The sequence below is a fragment of the Puntigrus tetrazona genome, chromosome 1 (assembly GCF_018831695.1).
Source record: "Puntigrus tetrazona isolate hp1 chromosome 1, ASM1883169v1, whole genome shotgun sequence".
Classification (NCBI taxonomy): domain Eukaryota; kingdom Metazoa; phylum Chordata; class Actinopteri; order Cypriniformes; family Cyprinidae; genus Puntigrus; species Puntigrus tetrazona.
Window position 1 is genome coordinate 15,712,305 of NC_056699.1, and position 20,712 is coordinate 15,733,016.

Sequence of the window (20,712 nt, forward strand, 5' to 3'; positions counted from 1 at the left end):
TTACTTTTAAAACCTAGTTAAAACTACACAGACTGAAAAGATAAAACTTACAACTTACAACTTTCTAAATTTTAACTTTTTAACTTTAAAATCTTAAACTTTTAAAACTTTCTGGTAAGGCTTTCTCAAGCCAGCTTAAAGTTTGTCTTGACAAACTTTTGTTTATGAATTATTAACTCACAGACAGAAGATTTTTTTTTCTCAATAAAATGTATTTTATTATTGATGCACTATATCAGTAAACAAAACTACTTTATTTAGCCTAACTGCACATTGAAAGTGGCTTATAAACTCTCAATACTCTCAAATAGTAACTAACATCAAAAACATACATTTTCTAAAATCTGATTATACAGTTTATTCAAATAATATTTAAATCAATGACTGAAAGCACCATTACAGAATATTATATAAATAAATGCGCAATTTTTTTTTTTTTACACACTGTAACTTATTTGTTTATCTATACTTGCAGTAACGTTACCTGCATGGGAACAAACCAACCGCAGGAGTGTGGTTATGACTTAAGGATGACTTAGATGACTTAAGGAAATGATAAATCGATTAATTGAACCGAACTGTGGAAAAGAATCACTGCAGAAATGACTCAGACTTTACATCACTAACAGAGATCACAAACAAAAAAAATTGGGGTTGAGTTCAGGGGTTTGTGTATGGAGCTGAATCAAAACCCTGTAAATGCAATAAGACTAATCTGAGAAGAGACATCCAAAGGAACAAAAGGACTTCAAAAAGAGAGTAAACAACACCACCCACGTTGCTTTTATGACACCCTCCTCACTTCTACTCTTCCTGCTTCCCCTCCTTCTGCCCAAAAGAGTTGGCTTAAAGTTCATTAGGAATAAGGCATTATATGTCATGTGTCTTGTGAACCTATTGTTCTTCACTTTCATGTTTGGTCTCATTTGAAAGGTCTCAGTGTGATAGGTAAATTGGTCTCAATTTCACAGTAATCACTTATAATACGGAAAAGATTCAGAACTTGATAGAACTGTGTTCTGTTGAGAAGGGAGTGTGTCCTCCTTTTGGGTCTCTGAAAGTGTTCCAGCCAGGTGTGACCCTGGAGCACGGGAACCTAAACATCAAAAGGTTTATACAACTAAATTTGGTATCTCTTTGTCTGGTCTGAGTATATAAGGAAAGTGACAAAACACAACAAGGCGCGATTTAGTAGCCAGATCGGCCCGTAGTGTGGTGTGTGTCCTCATACACCATACTATGTACTTTTCTAAAGACCAGGTATAATGACCTTTTAAGTTTGTTTTATTTTGTATTGTGTTATTTTTGTACTGCTGATCAGTTGTGCAAATGTTTATGAATTATACCAATTTGGAAACTATTCTTGCCTGGCAAAATAAACGTCAATCTTGGTTAACTTATAATATTGTCTGAAATAACTTTTCTAGTAGGTTAGTGACTTCTGAGGTTTTCCACATTATTGTAGTGCTAGGGTGAGTCAGATCAATGATCGATGGATAGAGACGGGGGCACGTATTTGAAATCTTGACTTCTGGCCACCAAACTGGCTTAGCATGCTATTACTTAGGGAATGCATAAAAAATTACTCTTTTTGAGTCTGGTTACCATGGTCGAGTGGAAAAGCCTGGATGTTTGGGCTTAGGTACTGAATCAAATCAAGCCCAGTAATGTGTTACTGTTATGGGGTTAGTCTGTGAGCCTGGATGTCTGGACTTAGGTTTTGAATGCTTAAAAATTTCTGCCAGGGTTACCGTGGTCGAGTGGAAAAGCGTCCGAGAAGTGGAACTTAACCCGGCCAACATCGGCTGGATGAAGCGCCTGGATGTCTGGACTTAGGTTTTAAACACTTAAAAATTTCCTCCAGGGTGATGGGTGTCGAGTGGGAAAGAGTCCAAGAAGTAGCACCTATCACGGCCAAGATCGGCTAGATGAAGCGCCTGGATGTCTGGACTTAAAAATTTCCTCCAGGGTTACCATGGTCGAATGGGAAAGTGTCCGAGAAGTCGCACTTAACCCGGCCAAGATCATGCCCATGAAAGTGTTATAGTAAAGGGGTGAGTCTGTGGGCCCAGGCCATAAAGAAAACTGCAGTCCTGGGCCTTTACTAAATAACATCATGCCCAGTGATGTGTTACTGTTATGGGGTTAGTCTGTGAGCCTGGATCTCTAGACTTAAGTTTTGAACGTTTAAAAATTTCCTCCAGGGTGGTGGGGGTTGAGTGGGAAAGAGTCCAGGAAATAGCACCTATCACGGCCAAGATCGGCTAGATGAAGCGCCTGGATGTCTGGACTTAAAAATTTCTTCCAGGGTTACCATGGTCGAGTGGAAAAGCGTCCGAGAAGTCGCATTTAACCCAGCCAATATCACCTGGATGAAGCGCCTGGATGTCTGGACTTAGGTTTTGAATGCTTAAAAATTAGTTCCAGGTTTACCATGGTCGAGTGGGAAACCGTCCAAGTAGTCGTACCTAACTCGGCCGATATCAGCTGGATGATGCGCCTGGATGTCTGGACTTAGGTTGTGAATGCTTAAAAATATCTTCCAGGCTTACCATGGTTGAGTGGAAAAGTGTCCGAGAAGACGCACTTAACCCGGCCAATATCGGCTGGATGAAGCGCCTGGATGTGTGGACTTAAAAATTTCTTCCAGGGTTACCATGGTCGAGTGGAAAAGCGTCTGAGAAGTCGCACTTAACCCGGCCAATGTCACCTGGTTGAAGCGCCTGGATGTCTGGGGTTAGGTTTTGAATGCTTAAAAATTTTATCCAGGGTGGCGGGGATCGAGTGAAAAAGTCGTCTGAGAAGTCGCACCTAACTCTGCCAATATCGGCTGGAAGAAGCACCTGGATGTCTGGACATGGGTTTAAAACGCTTAAAATTTTCTTCCAGGGTTACCATGGTCGAGTGGTAAAGTGTCCGAGAAGTCGCACTTAACCCGGCCAATGTCGTCTGGTGGAAGCGCCTGGATGTCTGGGGTTAGGTATTGAATGCTTAAAAATTTCATCCAGGGTGGCGGGGATCGAGTGAAAAAGTCGTCTGAGAAGTCGCACCTAACTCTGCCAATATCGGCTGGAAGAAGCGCCTGGATGTCCGGACTTAGGTTTAAAACGCTTAAAAATTTCTTCCATGGTTACCATGGTCGAGTGGTAAAGCGTCCAAGAAAATCACACTTAACCCGGCCAATATCGCCTGGATGAAGCACCTGGATGTGTGGACTTAAAAATTTCCTCCAGGGTTACCATGGTCGAATGGGAAACCGTCCAATAAGTTGCACCTAACTCGGCCAATATCGGCTGGATGAAGCGCCTGGATGTCTGGAGTCAAGTCAAGTCAAGTCAAGTGGCTTTTATTGTCATTTCAACTACATATAGCTGTGCAGTACATAGTGAAATGAGACAACGTTTCTCCAAGACCTGGTGCTACATGGAGTCACACATACAACACAATACAAAAGAATTCACATATTGAGCTAAGACAGTGTCTTAGCCACATAAAGTGCAAAGTGTGCGGACTAGTGCAAACAGCAAGGGAGTAGAGTGCAAACCCAGTGTGCAAACTATTGCAAACAGTGCAAAGACAAAATTAGTGCAAGGCAGAGACAAAATTAGTGCAAGAACACAAAATACAAACAACAATAAATATGAGGTTCACAACAATAAATATGATGTGCAAGAATGCTTATGGGACAGGAAGGCCATTCAGGTGTGGTTATTGAGGAGTCTGATGGCTTGTGGGAAGAAACTGTTCAGCAGTCTGGTTGTGAGGGCCCGACTGCTCCAGTACCTTTTTCCAGATGGAAGGAGGGTGAATAATGTGTGTGAGGGGTGTGTGGGGTCCTGTACGATATTGTGGGCTTTGCAGATGCAGCGTGTGGTGTAGATGTCCATGATAGAGGGCAGAGAGACGCCAATGATCTTTTCAGCTGTCCTCACTATCCTTTGGAGGGTCTTGCAATCCGATACGGTGCAATTCCCAAACCAGGCAGTGATGCAGCTGCACAGGACGCTCTCAATAGTCCCCCTATAGAACATAGTCAGGATGGGTGGAGGGAGATGAGCTTTCCTCAGCCTCCTCAAGAAGTAGAGGCGCTGCTGGGCTTTCTTGGTGATGGAGCTGGTGTTGAGTGACCAGGTGAAGTTATCCGCCAGATGAACATCAAGGAATTTGGTGCTCTTGACGGTCTCCACCTTGGAGCCGTCGATGGACAGTGGAGAATGGTTACTCTTTGCTCGCTTGAAATCAACAATCATCTCCTTTGTCTTGTCGACGTTCAGAGATAGATTGTTGGCTCTACACCAAGTTGTGAGCTGCTGCACCTCATCTCTGTATGCTGACTCGTCGTTCTTGCTGATGAGACCCACCATGGTCGTGTCATCAGCGAACTTGATGATGTGATTCAGCAAGGTGAACAGCAGTGGACTGAGCTCACAGCCCTGAGGAGCTCCAGTGTTCAGTGTGGTGGTGCTGGAGATGCTGTTCCCGATCCGGACTGACTGAGGTCTGCCCGTCAGAAAGTCCAGGATCCAGTTGCAGAGAGAGGTGTTCAGGCCCAGCAGGCTTAGCTTCTCTATCAGTTGCTGAGGGATGATGGTGTTGAATGCTGAGCTGAAGTCGGTGAACAGCATTCGGACGTAGTTTCCCTTTGAGTCCAGATGTGAGAGGGCGAGATGGAGGGTTGTGGTGATAGCATCATCCGTAGAGCGGTTTGGACGATACGCAAACTGTAATGGGTCAAGTGAAGGTGGTAGACTTTATGTGCCTCATGACAAGCCTCTCGAAGCATTTCATCACAATTGGTGTGAGTGCGACGGGACGATAGTCATTGAGGCACGAAACCACAGACTTCTTAGGCCCCGGGACGATTGTTGTTGTTTTGAGACACGTTGGAATGACAGAGCTGCTCAGAGAGATATTGAAGATATCAGTGAAGACATCCGCTAGCTGCTCTGCACACTCCTTTAGTACTCTGCCTGGAATGTTGTCCGGTCCAGCAGACTTCCGTGGGTTAACTCTATAAAGTGTTTTCCTCACGTCAGCTGGGGTGAAGCAGAGTAGCGGGTCGTTGGTATGAGGGGTGGACTTCCTCACCGTTGTTTTATTCTGTGCCTCAAAACGTGCCTCATTCAGCGCATCTGGTAGGGAGGCGTCACCATCACAGACAGGTGAAGTTGTCTTGTAGTTGGTGACCGCTTGAATGCCCTGCCATATGCGCCGTGAGTCACTGCTGTTTTGGAAGTGGCCGTGGATTCTTTTAGCATAAGCGCGTTTTGCTTCTCTGATAGCTCGGGACAGTTTAGCCCTCGCTGTTTTTAGGGCAGCCCGGTCCTTTGCTCTGAAGGCGAAGTCTCGCTCATTCAGGAGAGCACGCACGTTAGCGTTCATCCACGGCTTCTGGTTAGAATGTGTGGTGATTGTCTTGGAGATGATCACATCATCAATGCACTTCTCGATGTAGCCAGTCACTGATGATGTGTACTCCTCCAAGTCAATGGAATCGCTGATGAGTGGTCTGTATGCTGGAATCAACATAACAGAGATGTGGTCTGAGCAGCCGAGGTGGGGGCGGGGCTCCACATGATACGCGCCGGGAATGTTTGTGTAAACAAGATCCAGCGTGTTCGCTCCTCTCGTAGCAAAGTCCACATGCTGATAGAATTTAGGGAGCACTGTTTTGAGATTTGCGTGATTGAAATCTCCGGCGATGATAAACAGTCCATCGGGGTGAGCGTTCTGTAGCTCGCTAATAGCTCTGTACAGCTCGCTCAGAGCCTCCTTCGCATTAGCGCTGGGTGGAATGTAAACTCCGATGGTGTAGACGGTGGTGAATTCCCGGGGTAGATAAAAGGGTCTGCATTTGACAACAATAAACTCCACTAGCGATGAGCAATAGTTCGATATAAGCACAGAGTCCTTGCACCATTCCGTGTTGATATAAACACCGCGAGTCTTTCCACACAGTGCGGCATTCCTATCGGCACGAAATGCGGTTAGCCCGCTTAGCTGAATGGCGGTGTCTGGAACTCTGTCGCTGAGCCACGTTTCCGTAAAAACGAAGACGCAGAAATCCCTATACTCACGCCGTGTTGCTCAGTGAAGTCGAATGTAGTCCATCTTATTGTCGAGTGAACAGACGTTGGACAGAAAGATGGAGGGGAGTGCCGACCGGCTAGGGTTCGCGTTTAGCCTAGCACGGACACCCGCCCATTTACCGCACTTCCGTTTCCTCGAACACCACTTGCGGCGTCCTCTTCCCCGGCCTTCGGCATCAGGAGACACCGAGGACTGAGGGCCTGGTCCGCACAGCAAGCCGAGGTCCCGGAGTCCGTGTGCAACGTCGTCGCTCAGTTTAGTTGTTGCGTGGTTTCTGAGTAGTTTCATTGTCTGGTGGTCATATGCGCGGACACAACTGTCGTTGGCATCCATGCCGAAATTTTGGCGGAAGCATACAAAATAATGTCTTGAACAAACAAAAAACACAATTTTGATTCCGGAGTGGCCGCTGCGTGCTACTGCTGCGCCGCCATCTAGATAGAGAATGCTATTGGACTTAGGTTTTAAACACTTACAAATTTCTTCCAGGGTTACCATGGTCAGGTGGGAAAGCCTCCGAGAAGTCACATTTAAACCGGCCAAGATTGGTAGGATGATCCTCCTGGATGTTTGGAGTTAAGTATTGAACGCTTACAAATTTTTTCCAGGGTTTTCCATGGTCGAGTGGGAAAGAGTCCAGGAAGTAACACCTACCACAGCCAAGATCGGCTAGATGAAGCTTCTGGATGTCTGGACTTAAGATTTAAACGTTTAAAAATTTTCTCCAGGGCTACCATGGTCGACTAGGAAAGTGTCTGAGAAGTTGCATTTAACCCAGCCAATATCGTCTGGAAGAAGTGCCTGGATGTCTGGACTTAGGTTTTAAACGCTTACAAATTTCTTCCAGGGTTACCATGGTCGAGTGGGAAAGCTTCAGAGAAGTCGCACTTAACCCAGCCAAGATGAAGCGCCTGGATGTTTGGACTTAGGTTTTGAACGTTTAAAGATTTCCTCCAGGGTGGTGGGGGTCGATTGGTAAAACGTCCGAGAAGTCGCACTTAACCCGGCCAATATCGCCTGGATGAAGCGCCTGGATGTCTAGAGTTAAGTTTTGAATGCTTAAAAACTTTCTCCAGGGTTACCATGGTCGAGTGGTAAATCGTCCAAGAAAGTCGCACTTAACTCGGCCAATATCGCCTGGATGAAGCATCTGGATGTCTGGACTTAGGTTTTGAATGTTTACAAATTTGTTCCAGGTTTGCCATATTCAAGTGGGAAACTGCACAAGAAGTCGAGGTTAACCTGGACTTACATTTTAAACGCTTAAAAATTTCCTCCAGGGTTACCATGGTCGAATGGGAAATCGTCCAAGAAGTCGCACCTAACTCTTCCAATATCGCCTGGATGAAGTGCCTGGATGTCTGGACTTAGGTTTTGAACGCCCAAATTTCTTCCAGGATTACCATGGTCGAGTGGGAAAGCTTCAGAGAAGTCGCACTTAACCCGGCCAATATCGCCTGGATGAAGCACCTGGATGTGTGGACTTAAAAATTTACTCCAGCGTTACCATGGTCGAATGGGAAACCGTCCAAGAAGTTGCACCTAATTCAGCCAATATCGCTTGGATGAAGCGCCTGGATGTGTGGACTTAAAAATTTACTCCAGGGTTACCATGGTCGAGTGGGAAACCGTCCAAGAAGTCGAAATTAACCCGGCCAAGTTCGGCTGGATGAAGCGCCTGGATGTTTGGGGATAGGTTTTGAATGCTTAAAAATTTTATCCAGGGTGGCAGGGGTCAAGTGAAAAAGTTGTTTGAGAAGTCGCACCTAACTCTGCCAATATCGGCTGGATAAAGCGCCTGGATGTCTGAACTTACATTTTAAACGCTTAAAAATTTCCTCCAGGTTTACCATGGTCGAGTGGGAAAGTGTCAGAGAAGTTGCACTTAACCCTGCCAATATCGCTTGGATGAAGCGCCTGGATGTCTGGACTTAAGTGTTGAATGCTTAAAAATTTGTTCCAGGTTTACCATGTTTGAGTGGGAAACCGCCCAAGAAGTCGAGGTTAACCCGGCCAAGTTAGGCTGGACGAAGCGCCTGGATGTTTGGGTTTAGGTACTGAATCAAATCAAGCCCAGTAATGTGTTACTGTTATGGGGTTAGTCTGTGAGCCTGGATGTCTGGACTTAGGTTTTGAACGCTTAGAAATTTCTTCCATGTTTACCATGGTCGAGTGGAAAAGCGTATGAGAAGTCGCATTTAACCCAGCCAATGTCTCCTGGATGAAGCACTGTTGTGGATTCCCCGGATTAAAGAAGACTCCGAGCATTAGTTTTTGATAGCAAAAATTCAGACTTTTATTGATCAATACAAGCCGAGTCTGTCTGTCCACACAGAACCACTCTATAGACAGCACTCCCCCTCACCACTATTCAGGGGTTTTTATATGGTCGTCGTCACACTACCACGTCACAGTAATATATGGTGGCCTCCTGAATTACCCTTGCTAATGAGGATCACAGGTGTAAGACAACAGATGTAAAATGCCAAAAACAGATGAGTTCTAAATAGTGGGGTTTTTAGCTTATGTCTGACTGCAGTTATAATGGTAACTAAATTATATAAGATTTACTTTATATTTTGATTAACAAAAACTTCTTCATATTTCCCCCTTTGAGACGTTTACGTCTCATTTTACTCTTGAGTGACGTTTCATGATTCAGTCTGTTCTGTTAACGCTATCTAGTAACCAAAAATAGTCCCTATGTTACATTACAACAAGTCTAAATCATGCCATTTCACTCAAGAAGGTGTTAGGGCCAAACCTCTTCCCTCGGTCTCTTTGGCTAGAAGGAAGTAAAAGACTGTAACACCTTGATTTTACTTTATAGTCAATGTATAGGGGTTGTATACTTGTTACTATGTCTATGGTTATCCTAATTATGGAACACATCTAGGTCAATAAAATAGATCAAACAAAGCATGAGTAAACATAAACAAATATGAATATGTAAGTAAGAAGGGTACCTCCTAAATGCTGATCAGAAACATCATAAAACAAAATCATCATAAAACAAAATATAAAACATGCATAATAGTTTTTTGTCACAATGTTCGTAGTTGTATGGATTTGGAATGGCTATTAATTGGCTTCCAGGTGTTTTGGTACATACTGGGCAGTCTTTCTTATTTGACTCTGCTGTTGTGAAGGTGGCCCATTCATACCACTGATTACTTTGTGCAAGTTCCCACAAAACATCTAGCTTGGTGTCATCCTTGTACATATTGTCCTTGTCCTCGCTGTTCCTGCGTTCCTTTCCATGTAGTCCTGTTTCAACTGAGTCGTTGCTGGTTTTGGTGGAGGGCTGAAAAGTTGATGGTAGGAAAGTGAGGTTGTGCGGCAGCGAGTTGTTCTGTGCTTGACTTGTGGGGGCTGGAGTTGTGATGTTGTCTGTGGCTTGAACTTGTGACAGACATGTGCTGATCAGGCATGTGGTCAACAATACTATCGCCATTGTCTTGCTGAGCTCTCTCTGTTGCATGTTCTTTATTATTCTGTATCGTGGCTGGTCTTTCTCTGGGAACTCTTGTGCAGTGATTCAGATGGTACCAAGTGCTGCTTCCCTCTACTTGAATAGCAGTTGGTGTTGCTGCTGTGACGTTATACGGCCCTTCCCTTCTTGGCTCGTTCCATTTCCTTCTGAATACTCTCAGATAGACCTGATCTCCTGGGGTGATGGGACAGCTGGTTTCCGTTTGCTCCGACAGCTCCTTTCTTTTTTCCTGCGCACAAATAGCTTTATGGATAGCCGTTAGCTCTTTCATGTACGATTTTAACTCCATTTGTAGTTGTTCTAGTGGGGGTCCTTTGTATGGCCCTCTGTTACATGGTGCAGGCATCATGCGTCCAGTAAGCATTTGGTGAGGTGTTAGATGTGTGTTTCGGTTAGTTTGCATGCGGTAACTCATCAGTGCAAGAGGCAAAGCATCAACCCAATTTAATTTAGTGCTTGCACATATTTTGTTAATTTTGGATTTGAGAAGACCATTTACTTTTTCAACTTGTCCCTGGGATTGAGGATGGTAAACACAGCCTAGTCTTTTAATTTTTCTTATGACTTCCCCCTTTGCACCATGGTCAAAACCATATGCATCTAGGATAAGAATATTTAGAAATGATGTGGGTGCAATAATTTTTGTCCTTCGTGTGATCGCCAAATATTTTGTGAATCTTTTGTTGCTCCTCTTTGATGCCACATTGACTGTTCATATGGACCTGCTTGCTGCTGAATTCGAACTATGTCATCTAAGCTTGGCTGTGGTTCTATAGTAACTTCTGGGGCTAATATAGCTACCTTGCAGCCAGAGGCCTTCTTAGCTTCTGAGTCAGCTAGGTTGTTTCCTTTAACCACAAGGTCATTTCCCTTTTTGTGTGCTTGGCATTTGACAACCGCCAGATGCTTTGGTAACATCATAGCAGAAATCAGTTGTTCTATCTGCTCAGCATGCTGAATGGGGGTTCCATCACTTCTTTTAAAACCTCTCTGTTTCCATACTCACCAAAGAGGTGACACACACCATGTGCATATGCGGAATCTGTGAAAATATTGGCTGTCTGTCCCTTTGCTAGTGTACATGCGGCCGTAAGAGCTTTTAATTCCGCTAGTTGTGAGGAGCAAGGTTGTGTGCAATGTTGAGATAACACTGATACGAATACTTCTCCATCTTTCTGTATTATAGCATAACCCGAATGATTGCCTAAGTGATCTCTAAAACTGGACCTATCTACTAAGTAAGTAACTTCAGCTTCAGGGATCGGATTAGATTCAAGGTCCGGACGTAATCTGGTGAATGCTAACGTGTTTGCTACACAATCATGCGGTGTACCTTCATACTCCAAGGGTATTGATTCTGCAGGATTAATGGTATTACATCGTTTAATAGTAATGTCTGGATATGTAAGTAGTGTTGTATATGCTAAGGTACGGGCTGGTGTTAAAACAAATTTCCCTTGTTCAATTAATTCAGCTGTTTTGTGATGTGTATAAATCAAAACTGGGTATCCCATAGTTATTTTAGATGCTTTTTCATACATTAGATTAACTGCTGCAAGACCTTGTTGGTAGCATGGGGGATATCCTTGAGCTACATTATCTAGTTTGGTGCTGTAATAAGCTATAGGCTGTTTTTTTCCTACCGCTACATGTTTCCTACATTAATGTGGCAGATGCGTATCCATCAACCCTGTTTGCAACATACAGGTGAAATGGTTTATTGTAGTCCGATGTACTTAAAGCTGGTGCCTTTTGTAACTCTTTTTTAATTGATTCAAAGGCCATTAGGGCATCTGTGTGCCATGTTAAAGAGGCCTTTGAGTTTTGTAACCCTGCTTGTTTCATGAGATCTCTTAATGGTCCAGTTTTTATTGCATAATCTTCTATCCAGTCACTACTGAAACCAGTCATTCCTAGAAATGTCATCATTTGACCTACTGTTTGTGGCTGGGGTACTTTACTTATGCCTTCTAGATGTATGGGTGCAATGCTTTTTGTACCGAAGGAAATCAAGCGTCCTAGATATTCTACTTTTGGTAAGCAATATTGCAGTTTGGTTTTGGATACTTTGTGACCTCATTGAGCTAATTTCGTCAGTACTTTGATGGAATCTCTATGACATTGATCTAGAAATGTTGAGCAGATGATCACATCATCCATGTACTGTAAACAGGGGCTATCTAGCATAAGGTCTTCTAGGTCAGTCTTGAGAACCTGGTTAAATATGTGTGGTGACAATTTATATCCCATTGGGAGTCTTGCATAGGTGTATTGTTTAGCTGCATAAGTAAATGCAAACAGATACCTACTTTCCTCTGCTACAGGAATACTGAAAAAGGCAGAGCAAAGGTCAATTACTGTAAAGTACTTGGCTTGAGCAGGGATGTTTGTTAGCAATGTGTGAAGGTTGGGAACATCTGTTGGCCAATCTTCTGTTATAGCATTGATTGCTCTCAGATCATGTACAAGACGCCATTTGACTTTGTTTGCTTTGAGTATAGGATAGATGGGTGTGTTGCAGTAACTGTTTGTTTCTACTAACACTTTTGCTTTAACAAGTCCCTCAATTGTGTTTTTTATGCCTAATTCAGCCTCTTGACTCAATGGGTATTGTATTTTCCGAGGAAGGCGTGCATTTGGTTTTAGCCTCACTTGTACTGGACTGGATGACCTTACTAACCCTACGTCTGTCTCATGCTGGGACCATAGCTCAGCAGGCACCTGGTTTATTGCTCCCTGCAAAAGTTCAGCCGTAGTTCTTTCTGAGTCTGGTACTGCCATTACTTGCTCGGATTGCTTTTAGTTGATAATTACCTCCTGTGGGGTGCCTAATAATGAAGTACATAGAATTTTTATGTAGTTTTGGTCAATGGAATGAAAGATTAACGGATTTATTGTCGGTTCCCATTTACTTTGTGTGGCTTGTTTCATCATCTGTCCTAAATGATTGGTTTCCCATTTTTTCCCTACATATAAAGGTATATGCGGTACTGAATCATTCATATCAAACCATTTGTTTATGAATTCGTTTTCTGTTATTTTTAAGGCTGCTCCTTGTTCACCTATTATTATGTATTGTGAGATCATTTCAATTTTTTGTTCTTTTGTTTCTTCCTGCCATTCTTCTTCTAGAATTTTGTTTCTTGTTGGGTCATATTTCATTATGCAATGAAATCCTGACTTAGGTATTCGTAACTCGGGGGTCTGTGCTTCAATGAATTTACCCCATTTGTCAATTATCTGTTTTACATCATCTTCTATCTGCCCTATCCAATATACATTTGCTTCAGCATCGGAAATCATCATTTGAGCTCCCTGCATATCTACATACACTCCGTCAGTGGAGCACCAAATTTGTAAGCCTAATTTACACAATGCATCTCTTCCTAATAGGTTAATCGGAGTTTGATCTGATATCAGAACAGGCATGGTTACACTTTTGTCTTTTGTTTGTAGGCAAATTGGAGCGATCATAGGGATTAACTGTACTTGTCCCGAGAATCCTACTGTCTTTACAAATATTCCAGACATGGGGAGGTGTGAGGCATAATTTGATTTTACACATGTATAGACTGCTCCTGTGTCTATCATAATTGGAACTGTTTTGCCTTCTACTTCTATTTGCAATATGGGCTCTTGATTTGCATTGGTTGTTAAAACTGGTAGTAGACTCTCCCCTATAAGATTCTCTGGGCACCCCTAATAATTTGGATTTGGATTTCTCCATGGGCCTGCAAAATTTTGATAGTGTGTCTGGTCACCTGCCCACCTTCTAAACTCGGGGTCTGTTGTCCATGGATTGGGACAATCTCTTTTTATATGTCCTGGCTGTCCACATCTCCAGCACAGTCCAGGCGGAAGATTAACAGCTCTGTTTCCTCCTTTTGGAGGTTGCAGTTGTTTTCTTTTCCACTCAGGGGGTCCTGGCTGGGCATAGACATTAACAATGGGTGTAGGTGTCGGGGTTGTATTTGGAGGGGTCAATGTGGGCAGAGCTGGGTGTGAAACGTTAATGGGAGCCATTAAACTCATTTGGTTGGACTCCTCAGTTTTCACCACTACTTGAGTCTTTTTCTTGTTTCTAGCTGTTAGTTCCTCAAGTTGCAACTGGGTCAGTTTTCGTTGATTCTCTTTTTCTTGCTCTTTGAGCCTCAACTCATTTTTCCTATATAGTTCAACGGCATGAGTCACATGATCACAAAACTCTTTGTGTGATTTGGAGGTCAAACCGACTACATCCTCCAGCTTGCTTTTCACAGTTAGTGGCATGGCCTCTATTACAGAGTTTCTGAACAACGTAGACATAAGAGGGTCACCTTCTGGATTCCCTTCAGTTTCTTGTCTCCATCTTTTCAATTGTCTCTGTACATAGGTGATGGGATTTTCAGTTTCCCCCAACTGGTCTCCCCTCAATGCTTTCGGGTCGACCCTAGTGGAGTACTCAGCTCGCAGTGCCTGCCACATGTCGGGACGGTGTGCATCAAACTCAATGCCGTCCATGTTATGAGTGTCCACTGCTCCCTCGAGGCCAGCTGCCTGTAAGATTTCTTCCATCTTTAGTCCTCCTATAGTTTTTGCTAGGAGTGCTTTGACATCCCCCACTGCCAAAAGTTTGCCTGCTGTCTCTTCTTCAAACACCCTAATCCATTTTCCAGCTCCCTCGTGCATGTCAGGTAAGCGGGTGATCAGACACTCTACATCTTGTGTTGCCCATAGAATATATTGAGCTCTTGTACCCTGTTGTATTACAAATTTATAAAAGGTTAAACACAGATTCCAATATAACAGTATATGCTGAATGTGTATTGTGATAAGCCCCGAGACAGTTATCTTTTGTCTTTCAGTTCTTGAACATCTGGTAGGTCAAGTGTGAATGCTAATCCTGAGGTACAACTGTGCCTTTTGTTTTAGTCTCTACAACACCTATGCATTTGAATGACACTTAGATGCTAAATAGATCAAGGATCGGGAAAGTTCCTGTTCTGGGCTAAGTTCCTGATCGCATTTGCATACTTTTGTTTTACTGGTCTCCACCTCTGTGTACTCCTCCCCTTCTGAAACATATATACTTCAACCTAACATGTTTCAGTTAGATTTGTTTCTTGGAGAATTCTTGAAGATTTTCTTGGAGATTGCTTGACGATTTTCTTAAAGATTTCTTGAAGACTTCTTGCAGATGACTACAGCAACGAAATAAAAACAAACTCCTGCTTTACCAAGAATCTCCTGGTCTCTTCTTAAAAAGAAGCTAAAAAAAAAAGTTTCCAACAGTTTTGGTATGATCGTGACCCGGATAGAGCTGCTCATCTGAATCCAGACTGAAACTTCAAGTTCAACAAAGATCTGACTTCGATCCAGACTGAATCTTTCAGTACAACCAAGGGTTGGTGAGTGTAACTCTATCCAAAGAACCATTACAGACCAGTACAAATAAACCTTTCTGCGCCGTCAGAGAAGAGTTAACAGACAGCTGTAGGGTTTGGTTAACTAGGTTATCCTCTAAAAATTAATTTTAGGGAAGAATTGCTTATCCTCTTTTTCAGACAGGGAAGGTTAGCATTATGTGCTAATGTTTGTGTTATCCTCTGTTTTAGGCAGGGAAGATTGGCATTACTTGCTAATATTTGTGTTATCCTCTGTTTCAGACAGGGAAGGTTAGCATTACTTGCTAATTGTTTGTGTTATCCTCTGTTTCAGACAGGGAAGGTTAGCATTACTTGCTAATTGTTTGTGTTATCCTCTGTTTCAGGCAGGGAAGATTGGCATTACTTGCTAATATTTGTGTATCCTCTGTTTTAGGCAGGGAAGACTTTATCCTCTGTTTTAGGCAGGGAAGACTTTATCCTCTGTTTTAGGCAGGGAAGATTGGCATTACTTGCTAATATTGGTGTATCCTCTGTTTTAGGCAGGAAGATTTTTTATCCTCTGTTTTAGGCAGGGAAGACTTTATCCTCTGTTTTAGGCAGGGAAGATTGGCATTACTTGCTAATTGTTTGTTTTATCCTCTACTTTGTTAGAGAAGGTTAACCATAGTTGATCTGTGTTAACAAGTGTACCTCTGTTGAGAGACGTTAAGTGTTTTTCTTTGTGTAAGTAACAAAAACAAAATCTACAATGTTCAAAAAGAATGCTAGACTAACTTCCACAACTGAGAAAGGAGGTCTTGCAACTCCTTTGTGGTCAGATAGTGAATTCAAATCACTTTTAGGCATGCAAATGAACCTTATAATTACTGAGAAAGTTAGACAAAAGCTAACTCAGAAATACAAGATCCATCCAGACAAGACTTGGTCTGTAGAGGAGTGTAAAAAGGTTTTAGGAGCATGTTTACGTAAGAACAATTTGAAAGGCATTATCTGCTGCCACAGGGAATTTGGCTTAGCACTAGCTACACAACAATCTCAGCACATCTCAGAACTAGAGGAACAGAACCAAGAGCTATGTGCTAGAATATCGGCTTTGACAAAAAATTTAAACCACAACAAAGTTTCAGAAAAAACTGAGGTGGAAATTAGTCAGCCTGATAGCACATATCCTGACTTGCAAGCCTTCTTTGAAACTGAGGTGCCTGTAGATTCAGTGAAGGTATGTGATGCTAGGAGAAGATCTCAGGGAATTAAGGCAGTTGAAAGTGTTCTTCCCAACTCTTCTGTTGTTCAGGTCCAAACCATTGCAAAAATGCTTGGACCTAAAGATATAGAGGGAATCTCCCAGAGCTTACCCTCACCTACATGGGAAAGAGATTCTGATGTTAAAGCCAGAGTAAGGATTGCAGCAGCATCCTTTAAGGTCAACACTGAGAACAGGCAGAAATTTAAATGTCCTAAGAGGGAGGGCAATTGCCATTACTGTGGGAAATCTGGACACCGGATGAAAGAGTGCAGGAAAAGCAAAAAGACTTTAGGAGAAATTAACAGCTTTACTTCCAGCTCCTACTCAGTCTGCTAGCTAGCTACTCTGAAGCAGCCCCTCCCCACTTTACCCAACTGTTGGAGCAGTTTGCTCAGGTGTTAGCTGTTAGGGCTGTGAGTACTTAATTTAAGGTGTCTCCTTCCATTGAGAGAATGCTAGTTAAGTACACTCACAGCCTTCAAAGTTATGCTACAGCACACTCCAAATTACACCTATCCTCTATGTTATGATGTTTGCCATGACTGATGTTTCATTGGAGGATGAAGATGTTTTTACAATAATGGTTTACAAATCACGTACAGGGACAGACTAGGACACATAGACCAGTGAGGAGCCCAGGAAGAACCAGAATGCAGCAGGCCTCGGGGCCAATCCCTGTGGTGAAGATTTTCCTCATAGGCCTTTCCCCCATCCACTAGTCTATCCTTACCTCACTGCTCCATAGGTGTCAAATGACTTAAGACTAGGTCAACAAAACCACTATACGATCATCAAAAATTAAACCACTATACGATCATCAAAATTTAAACCACTATACGATCACCAGAAGTCTAAAAATGTTTATGCATGAATACTGCTGGTCTGCTGTTTCTCTGTTTTCTTGTGTTTCAGGTCCGTGTATATGCCAGGTCATCTCATATGCAGCACCCTGATTTACACCTCAGACATCCATGAACAAGCTTCATGAAGACAAAGAGTAATCCGAATGACTCTACAGGGGAAATGGACTACAGGAAACAGACGTCACAGTTATTCAGATGCCATGGACTTCAGGACTTCCACTCTTATGCTACATGATTGTGTCATCATGTAGTTTTGTACGACATATTACCATCCATGTTGTATTTGTCAAGAGTTATGGTTCTGAAAAGAACTATTACAACCTAAGTAGATCTAGGCAAAGACACAAAATAAGATATATGTGCCTGTAACTTTTTCAAGTTGCATGACTGCAAGATGGAGCTTATGTTATTAAACATAGGCTATAGAATGGATTTTAGGAGGATTAAATTTGTGTTATGTGAGAGTCATTAAAACTCTCAAATGGGGGATTGTTGTATTACAAATTTATAAAAGGTTAAACACAGATTCCAATATAACAGTATATGCTGAATGTGTATTGTGATAAGCCCCGAGACAGTTATCTTTTGTCTTTCAGTTCTTGAACATCTGGTAGGTCAAGTGTGAATGGATGTGTGGATTTAAAACTTTCCTTCAGGGTTACCATGGTTGAGTGGGAAAGCCTCCGAGAAGTCGCACTTAACCCGGGCAACATCGCCTGGATGAAGAGCCTGGATGTGTAGACTTAAAAATTTCTTCCAGGGTTACCATGGTTGAGTGGTAAAGCGTACAAGAAAGTCGCACTTAACCCGGCCAATATCGCCTAGATAAAGCACATGGATGTCTGGATTTACATTTTAAACGCTTAAAATTTTCCTTCAGGGTTACAATGGTCGAGTGGGAAAGCCTCTGAGAAGTCGCACTTAACCCGGCCAGTATCGCCTGGATGAAGAGCCTGGATGTGTAGACTTAAAAATTTCCTCCAGGGATACCATGGTCAAGTGGAAAAACGTCAGAGAAATCACACTTAACCCCGCCAATATCGCCTGGATGAAGCGCCTGGATGTCTGGACTTAGGTTTTGAATGCTTTGAAATTTGTTCTAGGTTTACCATGTTCGAGTGGGAAACCGCCTAAGAAGTCGAGGTCAACCCAGCCAAGTTCGGCAGGACAAAGCGCCTGGATGTTTGGGCTTAGGTACTGAATCAAATCAAGCCCAGTAATGTGTTACTGTTATGGGGTTAGTCTGTAAGCCTGGATGTCTGGACTTAGGTTTTGAACGCTTAAAAATTTCTTCCAGGGTTACCATGGTCGAGTGGAAAAGCGTCCGAGAAGTCGCATTTAACCCAGCCAATATCTCCTGGATGCTTGGGCTTAGGTTTTGAGCGCTTAAAAATTTCATCCAGGGTGGCGGGGGTCGAGTGAAAAAATCGTCCTAGAAGTCGCACCTAAATCTGCCAATATCGGCTAGAAGAAGCGCCTGGATGTCTGAACTTAGGTTTTAAACGCTTAAAAATTTCTTCCAGGGTTACCATGGTCGAGTGGGAAAGTGTCCGAGAAGACCGACTTAACCCGGCCAATATCATCTGGTTGAAGAGCCTGGATGTCTCTGGTTAGGTTTTGAATGCTTAAAAAAATTGTTCCAGGTTTACCATGGTCGAGTGGGAAACTGTCCAAGAAGTCAAAATTAACCTGACCAAGTTCGGCTGGATGAAGCGCCTGGATGTTTGGGGATAGGTTTTGAATGCTTAAAAATTTCATCCAGGGTGGCGGGGGTCAAGTGAAAAAGTTGTTTGAGAAGTCGCACCTAACTCTGCCAATATCGGCTGCTTAAAGAGCCTGGATGTCTGGACTTACATTTTAAATGTTTAAAAATTTCCTCCAGGGTTACCATGGTCGAGTGGGAAAGTGTCAGAGAAATCGCACTTAACCCTGCCAATATCGCTTGTACGAAGCGCCTGGATGTCTGGACCTAGGTTTTGAATGCTTAAAAATTTCAACCAGGCTTACCATGGTCGAGTTGGAAAGTGTCCGAGAAGATGCACTTAACCCGACCAATATTGCCTGGATGAAGCTCCTGGATGTCTGGGGTTAGGTTTTGAACGTTTAAAGATTTTCTCCAGGGTGGTGGGGGTCGAGTGGGAAATAGTCCAGGAAGTAGCACCTATCATGGCCAATATCGCCTGGATGTCTGGGGTTAGGTTTTGAATTCTTAAAAATTCATCTGAGTGAAAAAGTCGTCCAAGAAGTCGCACCTAACTCTTCCAATATCTCCTGGATGAAGAGCCTGGAGGTTTGGGCTTAGGTTTTGAGCTCTTAAAAGTTTCCTCCAGGCTTACCATTGTCGAGTGGGAAAGTGTCAGAGAAGACGCACTTAACCCGGCCAATATCACCTGGATGTGTGGATTTAAAAATTTCCCACACAGTTACCATGGTCGAGTGGTAAAGCCTCCAAGAAAGTTACACTTAACCCAGCCAATATCTCCTGGACGTCTGGACTTCTGGAATGCTTAATTTCTTCCAGGGTTACCATGGTTGAGTGGAAAAGCGTCCGAGAAGTCGCATTTAACCGAGCCAATATCTCCTGGATGAAGTGCCTGGATGTTTGGGCTTAGGTTTTGAATTCTTAGGTTTTGAACTTCGGTTTAAAACGTTTAAAAATTGGAGGTCGAGTGGGAAATATTCCAAGAAGTACCACCTATCACGGCCAAGATCGGCTATATGATGCCCCTGGATGTCTGGATTTAGGTTTTGAATGCTTAAAAATTTGTTCCGGGTTTACCATGGACGAGTGGGAAACCATCCAAGAAGTCGAACTTAACCCGGCCAAGTTCGGCTGGATGAAGCGCCTAGATGTTTGGGGTTAGGTTTTGAACTATTAAAAATTTCTTCCAGGGTGGTGGGGGTCGAGTGGGAAAACATCCAAGAAGTAGCACCTATCACGGCCAAGATCGGCTAGATGAAGTGCCTGGATGTCTGGACTTACGTTTTAAATGCTTAAAAATTTCTTCCAGGGTTACCATGGTCGAGTGGGACAGCCTCAGAGAAATCGCACTTAACTCGGCCAAGATCAGCTGTATGAAGCGCCTGGATGTTTGGACTTAGGTTTTGAACGTTTAAAAATTTCCTCCAGAGTGGTGGGGGTCGAGTGGGAAAGAGTCCAGGAAGTAGCACCTATCACGGCCAAAATAGGCTAGATGAAGCACCTGGATGTCTGGACTTAGGTTTTGAAAGCTTAAACATTTCTTTCAGGGTTACCATGGTTGAGTGGAAAAGCGTCCAAGAAGTTTCACTTAACCCGGCCAATATCACCTGGATGAAGCGTCTGGATTTAGGTATTGAATGCTTAAAAATTTAATCCAGGGTGGCGGGGGTCGAGTCAAAAGGTTGTCACAGAATTTGCTCCTAACGTGGCCAATATCGGCTGGACGAAGCACCTGGATGTTTGGACTTAGGTTTCAAATTCAAATTTTATTTGTCACATACACATACATACATGGTACGACATGCAGTGAAATGTTCTTTACAACCGTCCAGCATCAAAATAGAAAACAAAATTTAAATGTATATATAAATATAAAAAAATATGTAAAAAAAGAAGTGTGCAAAGTAGATAAAAAAATTAAATAAATAAAATAAAATATAGAATATAAATAT